This window comes from Protopterus annectens, chromosome 7.part0 (assembly GCF_019279795.1).
Source record: "Protopterus annectens isolate FY-2018-M chromosome 7.part0, PAN1.0, whole genome shotgun sequence".
NCBI classification, from domain to species: domain Eukaryota; kingdom Metazoa; phylum Chordata; order Ceratodontiformes; family Protopteridae; genus Protopterus; species Protopterus annectens.
In genome coordinates this window covers 1,072,227,393-1,072,244,937 of record NC_056739.1, presented here as the reverse complement: position 1 = coordinate 1,072,244,937, position 17,545 = coordinate 1,072,227,393, and the positions used below count along the sequence as shown (strand labels likewise).

Below are 17,545 nucleotides of genomic sequence, written 5' to 3'. Positions count from 1 at the left end.
TCTACCGAAACCCCTTTGGTAAGGAACTCTTTGCCCGGGGGAGCAGACAGGAACTTGTTTGGACATCTGGGCACCGGTTCCACGGAATCAGGGTTCTCCCACACCCTTCGACAAATCAAGTCCAGGAGTTCGTCGAAGGGTGGAGACACCCAGGAGGCAGAGGGTTGAGCTCCGAAGGCCTTGAGGAATACCGACTCCTCCTCAGAGGGAGTCTTGGAGGGCCAGTCGCCTCTCTGTCTCAAAATCTCCAGGATGTCGGAGAAAGAGACATCATTGGAGGACGACTTGGGGGACCCCCCCTGATTCCTCGAGGTCCGTATCGGAAGTGAGTGACTCGTCCTGGGAGTCGATGTGCTTCCTCTTGCACTTCTTACTGGGAGGCTCCTCAGGCACCGACTCTGAGGGGTCCTCAGAAAGTAGGGGGCCGTTCAAGGGGTATCCCCAGACCTTCGGTCTCTGCCGTCCATGGAAAGGGGGGCGTCAGAGGCTCTAGCTGGGGTGTAAGGGGACGGAGTGACCAATCCAGGTGATGTACCTGACGACCTGGCCAGGGCGCTCCTCATGGCCTCGAAGGCCGGTCTCCCCGAGTCCGAGGACCGACCAATCTCCGAGACCACGACAGGAGTCTAGATTCCCCAAGCTGAAGCACCGAGAGGGAGGCTCGGAACCAAAAGGAGTCCCGAGGTATCCCCCTCTGGTCCGACTGAGGAAACCAGAGTGCCGAAACCAGAGGACAGAGCCGACCTGGTTGGAACCGAAGCCAGCTCCGATAGACTCACCTGGGGTATCGGAGCCGACACCAGAACATCACTCGGCACGGAGCACTCCGACGACACATGGGTGTTCGGAGGAGGAATTATCGGTACAAGAATGGGAACCGGCTCCGGAGCCAACTGGGTCGGAGCCGAAAACAGTTTTGCAAACACCGTCGACTGTAGGAGCCTCTGGACCACCCTATCCACATCCAAATCAGACAGCCTAGAGGATTTGGACAAAATAGAAGGAGATCTAGATCTCCTGACTGGAGACTCATGCCTGACACTGGATGACCTGCTCCGAAGAGGTTCCAAAAGTATTGGAGCCGAGGCAGACTCCAGTACAACAGATACCTCCTGCGGCCCCGAGGACAATGGAGCCGAGGAGGTAGTATCCATTTCCGAGTCCTTCTCCTTCGGCCCAGAGGACAGTGGAGCCAAGGATGTAGTATCCATTTCCGAGACCTTCTCCTTTGGCCCCGAGGACAGTGGAGCCGAGGAGGAAGTATCCAATTTACAAACCTTCTCCGATGGCTCCGAAGAAGAAGACGGAGCCGGAGATCTTTTCTTGGCCTTAGGAGGCTTAGACTTGGTACTAGAAGGCGGAGATGACTCCAAGGCCTCCTCAAAGGAGGGCTTGATCAGACCATTCAAAATCAGTTTATTTTTATATTCCTGCAGTACCCTACGGCTAAAAACATGACAGAAACTGCAGGACTCTTGCAAGTGAATAGCACCAAGACAATAAACACAGATAGAGTGCCCATCTGTAATGGACATTTTATAGCCACATTTTGTAAACTTCTTAAACCCAGAGGGTTTATGTTCTTTTAGTTCTTTCGACATGGCAAGCAACCGTGCCACACACAACCGACAGAGTCAAACACAAAAGGAGGGCGTTAAGACCAACAAGCACTTAAATGGACAAGGAAACTCTAACTTAAACGCTTCCTAAAAGGGAGTTAACCACTAACACAACAGCACAACACAACAAGGGAACACACTGGAGAGGACTAGGTCCTCTAACTTAAATGGGCCTAGCCCGCGAAAACAGTAGGGATACCACAAAACACTAAACTCTCAAAACCTCACGCAACAACTATTCAGGTACAAAGTTAGCTATCAAAATAGCTTTTGTCAAAAGGAAGACTGCTAAAATACTAAAAGTATATTTTAAAAGGGTACTTAGCCACAGCCAAGCGAGACCACGTCCTAACTCTACGAGTGGCAAATGAGATCTGGGGCTAGGGCGAGGTGCATCCTGGGATATCGGGTTAGCCCAGCCAATTAGAGATTTCGTGCTATTGAAATTTGGCCGAGTCGGAGCCGATTCTTGGCTCCGAACCCATGAGTAAGGAATGTAGGCGAGATAGGACCACATAACATCAGCTGTTAATGTCTTAAAATGGGAGGAAGCCAAATCTTAAATTCATACATTCCATTCCATTTATTCCTTAATATGTATTAAACAAAAAAAAAAGGTGCAGAGAATGTTGCAGAGTAATAGTTCAAGTATAAATCACTAGAGAAAGCTAAGAGCATATTTTGTGTGTGAATTATATCAGAGCATTCACGTCTGACAACTGTGTAATTATCTTCATGCAAAATATCTTACCCCTTTCAAAAACAAAGTCGTATTTACATGAATTTATATTTCTGTACAGTTTGTTGTGCCTGTCTCCATCGGGCTAGATTCTGTTTTAGGCAGTGAAATTGAGAAAGTGAGAGAGAGACAAGCATACACACAGATCTTAAAGTAACTGCCGTCTGGAGATTAAAATGCGGCAAGTAAAACCAGAGACTGCTTTCTCACGTAATTCAACAAAAGTAACTGCTGTTTGAGCACTTAAATGACAGAATTGACTTTGGAAAGAAGGCAAAGTAGACACATACAGTAACTGCCGTTTCAGCAAGTAAATAAGAGAACAGCTTTTGAAAAGAACCACTAGAGTCAGACTGCTTTCTCACTTAATTCAACTGTTTGGGCACTTAAATGACAGAATGCTTTCTCACTTACAGTCAGTACTGCTGTCAGGAGATTAAAATGTTGCAACTTAAAACCAGACTGCTTTCTCACTTAATTCAACACAATAATAAACTGCCTTTTGAGCACTTAATTGACAGAACTGCCTTCGGAAAGAAGGCAAAGTAGACGCACACAGTAACTGCAGTTTCAGCACGTAAGAGAACTGCCTCTAAAAAAAAACACCGTTAGACTGCTTTCTCACTTAAAGTAGATGGACTGCTTTCAAGTACACACACACAAACTTCATTTTGACCACTTAAATGAGAAAACTCCCCTTGAAAAGAACCAGACTGCTTTCTCAATTCTTACTAGTTAAATTAGAGTACTCTGCCTGCCTTCAAGTTCTTATACACAGTAACTTCTTTTGACCACTTAAATGAGAGAACTGCGTTGCCTTGGGAACCAGAGTGCTTTCTCAATTCTCACTTAAAGTAGAGTACTGCCAGTGCCTTCAAGTTCTTACACACACACACAGTAACTGCCGTTTGAGCATTTAAATGAGAGGACTGCCTTCGGAATGAAGGCAAACTAGACAGAGACAGTAGGTTAACTGCCATTTGAGTGCTTAGATTAAAATGTGGCATGTAAACAGTGCTGCCTGCAGACTGCTTTCTCTCGCAAATAAAGTACTAATTAACAAAAAGACCCGGTATTGTAAACAGGATTTTAAGCCCTTACCTGGAGGAGCCGGCAGCTACAAAAGAAGATGCACACTGCCTGTATATGGAGACCATTCTGCAGCAACATTAATTTAAATTTAAGTAATGGCTCGGGGCGGGCATTCTAACAGGCTGTCTGTCCGCACGTCATCGTTCACGCTCTTCACATGATGACATCATTCTATAAAAAAAAAAAACAGGGAAATTCGGAAATTAAAGGGGCCACTCTGGAATTCGTGGCACCCCAATATTTTGCCCTCAAAACCATTATTTACAGAGGAATTTGGTACGGTTGAGAGGTATGCCCTAGCTGCTATTTCAAGATACAATATAGATTGCCAGGGGCACTTACAGTAGGCTTTAATTTTTTGAGGTATTTTTTGATGGGAACTGGTTGGGAAGATAAATGTTGAAGGGTATTGTGTGACTAAGTAAGGGTATAAAGAGTTTGATTAGTTACCTGGTTGGTTACTGACTGTACTGTCTCTATAAAGTGGGTACTGGATTGGTTGGTTACAGTATAATTTTGTTTCCATTTGTTTGGTGCTGGCTATGTGGCTTGACTAACAGTTTATTGCTCAAGGCCCACAACAGTTTCTGATATTAGTCTATGATGTACTGAATGGCTGAGTAATAATTTTTCTCATCTTTAGTGATAAATTGTTCTGTTAGATTTCATAGATATCTATATGCTAGTAGAGGAGCTGTTTTATTTTTTGTCCACACCTTCCATGCTTTAACGCTAGTTTCATGAGTTGTTTAGTTGATAAGGACAGTCATGGGTCAGGGTCGGTTTGAACTCTATTCTCAGACGAGCTAGTATATTTAGAACACCTAGGAAGATATTTTTGAACTCAGAGACAGCATCATGTATGGGAAGAGTCTTTAGTGACTCCAAGTTAAGGATACATAGTGTATTAATAAAAAGAGTCTTCACGAAAAGTAGTTAAGTTTTCTTAGCAGGTTGTAACAAAATGTTTTAGTGCTGTTGCTTCAGCGCTTTATGGTGTAGATTGCTAAGTGATCACTTAGGCTGTTTGACAGAGTTCCATGGGATGATATTTTATTTGGAGAGGATGTTAGGGACCAGTCAAGGGTTATCTGTTTGGCTCTGGATTTGTTATATTTTCTTTTTGTGGTTAAAAGTTAGGTGAACTTGTACAGATGTATATTACTGCTTGGATTTTCAGATTCTATAGTTTGTCATTCTATATTAACATCATCCAATACTACGGTTTCATGAGATATTTTTGAGTAGACCCAACAAAAAGCATCTTCCAGTGTTTTATCATTGTTACTGTGTGTGTGTGTGTGTGTGTGTGTGTGTGTCTGTGTGTGTATGTATGTATGTATATATACATATCTCTCTCTATTTTATATATATATATATATATATATATATATATATATATATATATATATATGCATACATATACACACACACACACACAAATATATACAAATGTATTTAAATATATATAGACTGATATACAGACATACATACTGTGAAGACTGGTAGACTAGTCAAATAGAATTTGGTACATAATTCTGTAATTTGCATTGTAAATATGAATGTTGAAATACAGGCTTGTTTTCTTAAATGAAAGAATATGCTGTGAAACGTTGAACTTAAAAAAAATGTAGGGGGGGGGGGTGAGGCACCATGCATCAACATTTTCCAGCAAAGGCAACATGATCGTACACTATTCGTTAGATGCAGGGGATATTTAAAACATTATTCGCAGGAACTGTCATCTGTTATGTGACAATGATTATAAAAAGTTTTTTTCTCTTTCCTGTAGATTTACATTTAAAAACAGAAGAAATATCAAACAACTGCTGTTGGAGAAATCAGTTTTTGAGACAGATGGTCCACCCATCACTAGAAGATGTGGCCAGTGTAATCAAAGTCTGTATAGTTGCACTAACCATGGAGCTGTCTGGCAAGTGAAATTGAAACATGTTAAGAATGGGGGCAAATTTTACTGTGGCTCTGAAAGAGTAGTTTACCTTGCACTGTGCGATTCATGTGCAGCTTTTTACATAGGTAAAACTGAATTCTTTCAATAAGAGGACACACCAGCACTTGTACAGTATTCGCCATGCTTTGGCCAAACATTATATTGACTGCCCTAGATTCAGACACTTTAAATTTTTGGTTTTGGAGCAGGTCAAATCGGCAGTGTTTCCTGAGGACTGGATGAATTACTTATTACAGTGGGAAATGTTCTGGCAAATGCATTACAATGCAACAAGCTATCCTGGCTTAAACAAGAACATTTCAATTATTAGTAAACTGAGAAAGACAGCTAATAAGGTTTAAAAGATTCATAGGTAGGTACTAGGCTATCTGCCTGAGGGCATTTATAAGCCTAGCCAGAGTGTGTCAGCTTTAATTAATTTTTTGGAGAAATTTGTTCAGTTTTACTTTTATGCAACTTGGTGGGGTTTGGTTCTGTGCCCGCTGTAACTTAACATTCAGACATTCAGTTTTTTTCAATGAACACAATGGACACAATGATTGGTTGATTTCAGGGGGTGTGTATTATCAGCTGTTATTACAGTATTTAAGGGAACTTAATGCTAGCACTTGCGGTTCTGAAGAAGTCCAGAAGTGATGAAAGTGCTCAACCCTGTGCTTCATTTTCATACACTGTGTATTTAAAGTTTTATTTTATTAAAGAGTTCTGGTTCAGGTGTTTTTGACGTTTTTTTTTTTTTAATTTTGTGTTTATTTTCTACGTCAGTTTCCATGGCAAGTCCACTGCTTTGCTTTTAATCTTAGAAAAGATTACTTACACCTTGGTTTACAAGTCAGTGTAAAGTACAGTTTTGTACCTACCATAAATGTAGATGTTCGAGTGTATACACTGCTGCAGTCATTACACTTGGGTTATCGTGCTGTCAGGCGGTTCCCCAGTCAGCCTGAGTTCCAAAGTCTTGGTCCGGCATCGGTTGCTGTTGCCTCCTCTCTGACGTCAGTGCGACAGGGGTATATAAGATGCAGCTGACGCCATTTTCTTCAGTTTTTCTTGCCCCAGATGTCAGGTGCCTCCAAAAAGGTAGGCAATTCAAATTGCTAATAAAACATACATAAGAAAAGCAATCAACAACTTTCAGTTACCAGCAAAAACTCCCCATAGGTACGTACCAGCAAGTAAGAGGGGAAGGAGGGAGGGTAATCTGGACTGCAGCAGTGTATACACTCGAACATCTACATTTATGGTAGGTACAAAACTGTACTATGTTCATCGTGTTACACTGCTGCAGTCATTACACAATTGGTAGAATCCCAAAGCTGAGGTAGGGTGGCTGGTTCTATAAGGAATTGGGAGTGGCTATAAGGCCCTGCAGCACTGCAGTGGCAAAGCCAGCTCTGGATTTTGAGTAAAGAGGCAGATGGTAATGCTTGGTGAAGGTATGTACAGAACTCCAAGTTGCTGCTTCCAAAATGTCCTTGGTAGGTACTCCTCTTAGGTAGGCAGTTGAAGTGGCTGCTGCCCTGGTGGAGTGAGATCTAATGCTGTTAGGAACAGGTTTCCCATGGTGTGTATAGCAGAAATGTATACAGTGTCCTATCCATTTTGAAATAGTCTGTTTAGAAATGGCTTTTCCCTGTGCTCCTGCAGCATATGCTACCAATAATTGCTCAGTTTTTCTGAAAGCTTTGGTTTTGTCCAAGTAGAAGCGTAACTGCCTGTGTATGTCCAAGGAATGCAGTAGTCTCTCCCCTTTATTCTGTGGATTTGGATAAAAAGTTGGCAAGTGAATAGTTTGGTTTAGAGCCACACTTGATACCACCTTTGGCATAAAAGTAGGGTTAGTTCTTAAAGACACCCTGTCTTGGTGGAAAATGATGAAAGGTTCCACTGCCATTAGTGCCTGTAATTCTGAAACTCTTCGTGCTGATGTTATTGCCATGAGTAGAGCAGTTTTCCAAGAGATATATTTTAAATCTGCTGTGTTAGCTGGCTCAAAAGGAGGTAAAGTTAATTTTTCCAACACGAAGTTGAGGTGCCAAGTTGGAGTAGGTGCTCTACGGGGCGGTCTTATGTTTTTAGCCCCTCTGAGGTACTGTTTTAGCAAGGGATTAGAGAAAATTGGTGGATCTGTGTTGTAATGAGCAGAGATGGCAGAGGCATGGATCTTGATGGATGAAAAGGAGAGGCCTTTGTCCAGCATCTCAGTTAAATATTGTAGTATCTGAGGAATATTTGGGACAAGAGGGTCAAGGCTATGAGCCTGGTTCCAGGCACAGAATCTTTTCCATTTATCCGAATAGGCTTTCCTTGTACTAGGCCTTCTGGCCTCCAGGATGACATCCATAACAGCTTTGGAGAGAGGCATTGCTTGCTTGACTAAGGAATCTTCCATGCAGCCAGGTTTAAAGTCTTTAGCTGGCTGTGAAGTATCTGATTGTTGTGCTGAGTCAGAAAATGTGGGATTTGAGGCAAAATCCAGGGTGGTCCTTGTGCCAAGTTCTTTAAGACTGGGTACCAGTGCTGGCGTGGCCAGTCTGGGGCAATCAGGATCATCTTTGGCTCTTTTTGCCTGGCTTTTATGAGTACCTTTGGAAGGAGAGGTAGTGGTGTGAATGCATATACTTGTAGGTTTTTCCAGCTGAATGAGAGGGCATCCACTTTCCATGCTTGTGGATGGCAAGTCTTTGTGCAGAATTTCTGTAGCTGGCAGTTCATTGGGGATGCAAACAGATCTATGTCCGAGCTCCACCATTTTTGTGTTATCAATCTGAATATTTGTGGATTCAATTCCCATTCGTGGGGATCCATGATGTTTCTGCTTAGGTCGTCTGCCAGTGTGTTTTTCTCTCCTGGCAGGAATTGTTCTTGCAGATGAACTTGATAGGTTAGAGCTGTGTTCCACAAGGTCATGGTTTGTCTGCAGAGGGGATAAGAGTGAGTGCCCCCTTACTTGTTTATGTACCACATAACTGTGGTGTTGTCTGTCTTTAGTAGTAGTAGTCCTGGATGCAGAAGGTCCTTGAAAGCTATAAGGGCATTTTGTACAGCTAGCATCTCTTTTTGATTGATGTGAAGATGCCTTTGTTCTGTGGGCCACTTGCCCTGAATACATTTTCCTGCCAGGTGTGCTCCCCAGGCGTAATCCGATGCATCTGTTGTCAGTGTTTGCCTGGCTGTGGGTTGAGTAAAAGGCTGTCCCTTGATGAGGTGACAAGCTTGAGCCCACCATCGAAACTCCTGTTGAAGGCAAAGAATTAGTGGTATAACCGTTTCCAAACTTTGACAGTGCTGAGACCAGACACTCTTTAGGTATCATTGTAGTTTCCTCATATGCAGTCTGACATATGGAATTAGTAGTATGCAAGATGCCATGTAACCCAAGGCCTGCAGAATTTTTCTTGCAGGGAGTTGGGTTCTTGTTGCCATCAATTGAAAATACTGAGTCAGTTGTCCTTGCTTGTCTGGCATGAGATAAGCCATCTGGACCGTTGTATTCAAGCTGGCACCCAGGAATATTATCTCTTCTGAGGGCACTAGTTTTGATTTCTTTTCATTTACTGTGTACCTTAGACAACTTAATAACTTTTTTACAAACGCCAGATGCTTTAGAAGAATGTCCTTGCTCTCTGCTTGAATCAGGCAGTCATCCAGGTACGGATAAATTTGAATTCCTTTCTGTCTGCAAAATGCAATTACTGGTGCCAGGCACTTTGTGAAGACCCTGGGCGCAGTAGATAAGCCAAAGGGCAGTGCAGAGAATTGATAGTGCATTGAACCAGCTATGAATCTGAGGTATCTTCTGCAGTTTTGTCTGATAGGGACATGCAGGTATGCCTCGTTGAGGTCCAAGTTTACAAGCCAAGCTTTCTTGCCCAGCATGGGAAGAAGCTGCTGTAGTGTCAACATTTTGAATTTCGGAACATCCAGGTAAGTGTTTAGAGAAGAAAGATCCAGAATGGGCCTCCAGGCTTTGTCCTTTCTGGGAACCAGAAAGAGTCTTGAGTAAAATCCTTGTCCTTGTTCTTGTGGTGGTACCTTTTGAATAGCTCTCATGTCCACGAGTGCTGTAATTTGTTTTTGAGCCTCTGTCCATTGATTTGGTGGCAGATTTGGCATTCCTTTTAACCTTGGCAGAGTGTGAAAGTGGAACCTGTAACCTTGAGATACAATGTTGAGAACCCATTTGTCTTTGGTGATCATATGCCAATTGTGAAAGAAAAGTGCCAGTTTTCCACCCAAGGGGGCTGCCAAGAGAGAGCTGTTTGGCAGCTGTAGTGGGAAGTCATTGGGGCTGTTTTTTATATGGTTGGGGCCTGTCTTCCCCTTCTTTCTGGCCTGATGCACCCCATTGTCGAGGCCTGTAAGGACCTTGTGATTGACCTCTACCTCTTGGACGTCTGTATCTGCCCCGTTGAGGTCTGTCTGTAACTGGAAAGGACCAATTCTTTGTTGGCCAATTTCTGCTAAATCGAGGAGGCTGAACCTGTAAAAAATCCTTCACCGTTGGCATAGATTTTGCCTTATCCTCCATTTTCTTTAATACCTTTTCTGCCTTAACTCCAAACAACACATCCTGCTGCAAAGGTGCATCCAATAGTTTTGCTTTAACATGATCTGGTAACGTATGTTCTTTTAACCAAGCATGTCTTCTAATGACAGAACCTGCAACTGCTGCTCTACAGGAGGCCTCTAAAGAATCAAAACCACATTGCAAAGTATGTTTTCCCACTTGTTCAGCTGCATGCAATAAATCCTGCATTTCCTTAAAATTAGGAGGATCAGAGTTTGGAAGCATTTTTTGTTTCAACTGAGACATCAGAAATTGCTGGTATTTTAGCATGTGAAACTGACGATTTAAGGCCCTCATTGCTAAAGTTGCAGATGTATATACTTTCTTCCCCCATCTGTCTAATGTTCTGGAATCTCTGTCAGAGGGGACTGGATTCTTTGCTGATGAGGCCTTAACCCCTTTGGGTCCCTGAGAAATAGTTTCAGGGTTAGCAACAGGGCTTTTATAAAGACATTTGTGAGAGTCAGGGACTCTGTAGCATCTGTCAGCCTTAACTGGGGCTGGAGGTAAATAATCAGGATTTAAGCTGGATTCAGCATACACATCATCCACAATATCTAACACTGGTGGAATAGCAAGGGGTCTGTGTTGAGGTAATAAAAGGAAGTCTCGGAGCCTTTTCTTGGATTCTGAGTAATCCTGGCCTTCCCAATGGAAATGCTCCCTCATGGTATGTAAGGTTTCCCCAAAGGAGTAGTCCTCAGGCGGAGAGGCTAATGGAATTGATTCCTCAGCATCAGAATCCTCATAAGGGGGTAAAGAATATCCTAGGTCTGAGGATGAATCTGAAGAGATGGAAACCTGGTCAGATGAGTCACAGTCTGCATCCTGTCTAGGCCTTTTATCAGGAGGGGGATGGGACCCCCCTGATTAGAGTGATTAGGTCTTCGGCCATTTTGAGCATTTGTTTCTTAGGCATGGAGGCCTGTCCTGAAGAATGCTGTATTTGTTTCTTTGTTTTTAAAAGAGGTTTAGACTTAGCAGAAGATTTAATGCTTAACTGAGTAGGTCTGAAAACACCCTCTGAAGCTACGGGTTGTTCAGCTACTCCAGATCCCTCTGAAGGGTTAATTTCGGTAGTTTGAAAATCTTGTGTGCCCGAAGGCCCAGCCATCTCTACGTGGGAGTCAGAGGCGGCCTGTGGTTCTAAAGGAGCGGTCGTCAGGGGCTGCGAAGGCGCCTCGCTGAAAACCGGAGAACCGGCGACTGGCCTAGAAGAGGCTTCGTCGTCAGTTTGGGGCCTCAGATGCCTATCCTTATCTTTGCGCTTTTTATGTATTCCGGTCATCAGAAGTTCCGACAGCATGGTGTAATTGAATTTTCTGCCAAAATAACATCGGGCAAAATCAAACCGACGTTTAATAGTGCGTTTGTTAAACCTAGCACAAAACCGACAACCAGTGACGTCGTGGTCTGGGCCTAGGCATGGGATACAATAAGAATGGAAATCCTTATGAGGTATTTGCTTCCCACAAGAAATACAGTTATTAACTTTTACTGACATCGATCTGAGGCAAGACAAAGTTTCCCCAACGGGGTACTTAGCTTTGTAGAAGACTTCGGTTCTGGATTTGGAATGAAAATCTCAGAAGTCGGCCGACCGGCACTTGCGAACTGCTTTTGCTTCGGGCACAGCGCGGCAAGAAAGACTGAAGAAAATGGCGTCGGCTGCATCTTATATACCCCTGTCACACTGACGTCAGGGAGGAGGTGACAGCAACCAACGCCGGACCAAGACTTTGGAACTCAGGCCGACTGGGGAACCACCTGACGGCAGGATAACCCAAGTGTAATGACTGCAGCAGTGTAACACGATGAACATTTAACAATACACACATTTTCAGAGGTTAAAATTCTTAAAAACAAAGAGGCTCAAACTTTTATTCCACTCGTTTGTGTGGTAATGCTGGTAGAGATAATAATGACGTAAAGGAAGGTATAGAAAATAAGGATGCTATGGACCAAAGGGAACAGAGAAGTGATAAGGGTAGGGACACTAAAGGCTGTTGAAACTACCACAACTTTAGCCGAAGGGATACCAGGGGTCAAGGTTGAAAATGGGTATAGTACAGAGTTCTTGAGGTATATGATTCAAATGATGAAGATAAATGGAAAGAGTTACAAGGCAGTAAGTTCTGATATTTATTTTGTGGGTTTGGAAGAAGTGGCAGTAGTTGTAATGAGAAGGAAAACACATTATTCGGTAAGGAAGTTGTGATTATTGGTGATTCTATGTTAAGGGGAGTTGGGAATTTAGTACTTAATTTGAGAAAAGGGCAGATTACTGTGACACCCCTGAAAGGTTGTAAGATGCGAGATATTTTAAGTGTACTACAGAGAATTTCTGATACTGTGTAAATGTATGGCAGGTAGGAGTAATGATTTTTAATGATGATATTAATGGGATTCTAAAATTAAGTGAGATGAAAGGTTTTGAACTGGCATTTTGTGATGTTATACAGTAAAGAAATTTGAATTTACATCAATGAAGACAGCTTGATGTTTTACTAAAAACATTAAAAAACTTTGTTATAGAACTGTTATAAAGGTTATTATATTGTGGTAAGAAATGAATGTTAATCTTTCCTTTTTAGGCATAGACAAAAAGCATTTGGGTTATTTGGGACATCGTCTTCATTAAAGAACTACTTGCATGTTTAGCATTATTGAGAACAGAGGAACAGAAGGATACAAATGCAATTTAAAATTCATGTTATGTAATACTACTAGGGTTAATTTCTGAAACAATAGTTAGAAATGGGGGTTTGATGTAATACTGGTAAGAGAGACATGGCTTTCAGGCAGGAATCATCCTTTAGGATTGCAAGGATATAAGGCATTTCAAAGGATAAGACAGCATGAAAAAGGTGAGGGACTAACCATTTACATTTGGGGAAAGTTGGCTTCACATATAATTAACATCTGTGAGAAATGCAAGATAGTATCAGTTAAAAAGTAGGATTGGTGGTATAGTGATGAGCACAGCTGCCTTCCAAGCAGCTGACCTGGGTTCGCCTCCCGGCCAGTGTAAAAAATCTGTACACTCACAGGTTGCCGCTGCCCTCTCTAAAGCTGAAAATACAGCTTCAGTAAGACCTGACGATATACCAGATTGCCTCTTAAACAGCTTAAATCAGGACTTATCAGGCCCATTAGGATCTATATTTAACGACAGCCCCCAGACTGGCTTTGCCCCGATAGAGTGGAGTATAGCAACAGTCATCCATCTGCATAAAGGGGGACCATCTACTGACTCAAGAAATTACAGTCCCATAAGTTAGTCTTATATCTGAGGCCATGGAATTGGGAAAGAGTCATTATTATAAGATATTGAATTTGTTTGGCAAACCTTTTATGATTGTATTTTCCAGGTTGTCGAAAAGCACGTTCCTTTAGAAACTATTAATGAGAAAACTATGGAGTCCCTACGGTGAAACAGAGCATTAGATAAGTTTTGTAAAAGATTAAAATTTTTGTGAAGTTTAGGCGATAACCTAATACAAAAAAAAATAAAAATATATAAAGGCTAGGAGAAGTTTTAGAAGACATCTAAGAATAACTAGAAGAAATTATGAAGACAGAGTGGCAAGTTATGCACTCTGTAAAAGAAAGGCTATTTTTAGACACTAAAAATGAATCAAGGGTGAGAGTGGAAATTATAGTACTATGGTAATGAGAAATTAATTACTGACAATATGATTTTGAATGATAATGCTTATAAATATTATAGTCAACATCTCAGCTAAGTACAATTGTGATAAGACTGTGCTTGATTTAAGGGAGGACTGCCCAAAATTATTTTAATATGTTGAGAAAGTATTTGAGAAAGTTAAATATAGTATCATAGCAGATTCTGATGAATTAAATGGATAGTTTTTTTGAAATCTACAGTTGGGTACATACTCCCCTGACTTAAGTATCTTTTTCAAATATCATTAGAGTTGGAGTTTGTTCCAAGATTGTGAAAGGAAGCTTTGGTTGTACCTGTACTCAAGGGAGGTGATTTAACTACTAGTGAGAATTACAGGTCAATTAGTTTAACCGGTGTTCTGTGTAAATGTTATGAGACAGTAATACCAGAATATGTAATTGAATTATTACATCAAAAGGGGGATTATTCCCAATATGGTTTTGTTCAATGTCACTCTTATTTAATAAATTTACTTTATACTTACAAGCCACTTACAGAATATTTAGATAGGGGTAAACCAGTTGATGTGGTCTATATTAACATGGCTTGGGCCTTTGACACCATACCTCAATACATAATTGCTACATTATTAATGGATATGGTATTAATCATTATGTAGTGAGACAGATTAAAAACTTGAGTAATAGATTATGTAGAATAAAACTTGGTGAATCTTTCTTTAGGGTAAAAAAAAACTTAGTAATGGCAACCCTCGGGATTTGTGTTACAACTGGTCCTTTTTTGGAATTTTTATGGCAAGTTTCCTAGGCTTGGATAAAACATGGTTATATAACTATGTAAATGATTCAAAGGTTGCATCAATGATAACATGTATAAATGAATATTACAGATTACATGGGCATTTAAATGATTTATTTTTATGGTCTGTTTCGATTGGTATGAAATTATAAAAGGGTAATGCACCTTTGAGATTGTAATAACTGTTATCCATATACTGTAAATAACTGTTGAACAGGCATAATAGACAGTGTACATGATTTGGGCATAAAGATTTGAAGAGCATCTTTTGGAGATTATTAAAAGATGTTTTTTCTTAAACACTTTTAATAAACTATCCTTTGTGACACAGGCAAACTTAGATTTACATAAATGCAATAAAACCATATCAAGTTCACATTTACAAACATCCATCACATATATTGTTATATATTATATGATCAAAGCAACATTACAAAAACTGTTTAATTTCTGCCTTCTCTAAAACCTCATCTCTCCTTCAAAACATTTTCTGTATGTATTCTTCCCCCAATTTTAGTTTTTTTTCAATGCAATTTACTACTATTCTTTTCTAAGCTTCCCACTTCCTGTTCTTTTATCTCTGTCAAAATATTCACTATTTCAAGTACAGTGGCTTTAGAGTTTGATTTTTATTTTATACTTTTTTTTTTTTTTGGCAGACAAACAAATTAAACTTAACAAGGCCTTATGATGTCTAGGTAATTCATATCCTGTATCCCAGCCCCCAGAAATCATTTCCTTAGTTGCACTCATTTCTCTGGCCAGTATTCCTGACAGAATGCTCTGTAGGGAACTTTAAAAGTCTGCCAACTCGTTACATTCAGAGAACACATGCTGCCAGATACCTCATCTTTCCTCATTACACCTCCAACATTTGGCATCTACCTGAGGAAAAATTCTTTGTAGTCTCCTTGGGGTATAAAAGTATTTATGCAAACACTTCCATGTAAAAATACTAACTCTTTTAGTTTTTGTTGTATATTTGGGAGCCATACTTAAGTACACCTATTGCTTCTTTGTGAATTGCATATCTAATCTCTCTTTCCAGTCTCTTCTGAATTCTAATTGATTTGTATAGTTATGATGCAATATTTTATATGCCCTACTAATTAATCCTTTTCTAACAGCAGCTTCTCTTCTAGATTAATTTAAAAACTCAACTGGTGCAGGTCTTTCATTTAGGATTTCCCTATCCCTTTCTCTGTCTATACTCTGATGTCAATCCCTGAAAGGAAAGGTAATCACTAGCCTGCAATCCAAATGTTTTCTTGGCCTTTTCCAATTCTATTACCTTTTCCACTCTCATTATTTGTTCCCAATACTTTGGTTCCTTTACGGCCTTTTCCAGTAAATTCCAGCTGCCTCTTGCCTATTGTCTAAACCCTTAACTGCAGCAATCCCTAGTGGCAGAATCTTCTTTCTCCATTCCAGTGTTGGCTTAGTTTTCAGTATACTTTCTGCTACTTTATGACTATAATATTCCGTAATATCATTGTTACTCTCCTTAAAGATCTGCACCTAAAATCCCATTCTTTCCTTATTATTTGAATTATCCCCTGCATCATCATCCCTTTCCACTATGAATTATACCTTTCTGCTTATGTTATGCATAAGAGCCTTAACTGTACAGCTCTAAAATATCCCTTCAAATTAAGTGATCCTAAACGTCTTTGTTCTATTGGGAGGATCAACTTATCCCACTTGCCTTTTGCCCTCTTCCCTTCCCAAATTAAATCCTTCAACTTTTTATTATTATCCACAATTTCTCCTCTGGTTGATAAAAATATGCTTGACCTGTGTATAAAACTAAAGGGACTAAAAGCATTTTACTGCTTGTATCTTCCAATCCATATCCATAAGCAATAGCTTCCAGTTTCTCAGTTTTTGTATTATCTGTTATTTAATCTCTTCCCACATATCCTTCGCTGCTATAGTAGAATCCTTTTTAATCCATACTGTTAAATACTTCATTTTATCATGACCCCCATACGCATGGGTATTGCTGAACCAATTCATGTGTAGGTACACAGTTTATAGCAATAGCCTTTGTTTTATCTTCATTAATTTTATATCCGGAGAAACATGGAACTGTCTCACATTCCACAATACTGCAATGTCCTTTTCTGGTTTCATCATGTACAAAATAACATCATCTGCGAATAAAGCCAACTTTTCTTAAACACCAATCCAACTGTATCCTTAAATTCCCAGAGTCCCTTATTTTCTTTGCCAATGGTTCTTAATATATCTCAAATAACAAAGGGTAAGAGGACACCCTTGCTTGGTTCCTCTGTTCAGACACAACTTATCAGAGAGGTACCCTCCCACTTTGATTTTTGCCTCCAATCACTCATATATCCTTCTAATTAACCTTATTATATCAGTAAATGTTCCCATTGCTATACTCATAAAATGCCAGCTTGCTCAGTTGAATGACTTCTCTCCTTCAAGACCCACCAATAACAGTGGTTATTTTCTTACATTCTGCTTCTCTCTGAATCATTTGTTCTACTAATGTTGTCAAATATTTGCCACCTTTCCACAAAACTACACTGGTCCATATCTATCAATTTTAGCATCATCATCATCTCTGCCATTCTTTTAGCCATTAAATCAAACACTTTTATAATCATGTTTTAAAATTGAAATGGGCCTATATCAATCTGAATCAGATGGGTCTTTAGGTATTACAGCCACCACAGGTTTTTTTCCAGGATGTTGGCATTTCCCATCATTTTAAAATACTGTTAAACAAAACTTTCCAAATTTTCATCACCTTATTCCCTCCTAGCTTCCAAACTCCCACCAGAATACCATCTACTTATTCATAACATTTCTAAAACATCTCTAATACAACTACAGGATCTTTAACCCTTCCTACTTTCTTTTGCCCAACTCTTTGTGTCAAAAGTTTTTGTGCTCTGGAGTTATTAACAATAAACAGTTGTATAACAGCAATCTTTCAAAACTCATGTATATTATCCAGGAACTCCCTTATTTTCTCTCTAGCACTTTGCAATTGCACTGTGAAATTCTCCTTACTTTGTAATACTTTAACCTTTGTCAGCCCCTCTAAACAAGTCTTATTACTTCTTAACCAGAT

At 40.3% G+C, this 17,545-nt stretch overlaps 1 protein-coding gene across 1 annotated transcript in view; it reads right to left on the bottom strand.

Annotated features, from left to right (window-relative positions):
* Positions 1-17,545, bottom strand: part of TRPM7 (transient receptor potential cation channel subfamily M member 7) — a 1,848,525-nt gene that overhangs the window by 906,853 nt on the left and 924,127 nt on the right. The window lies entirely within an intron of this gene.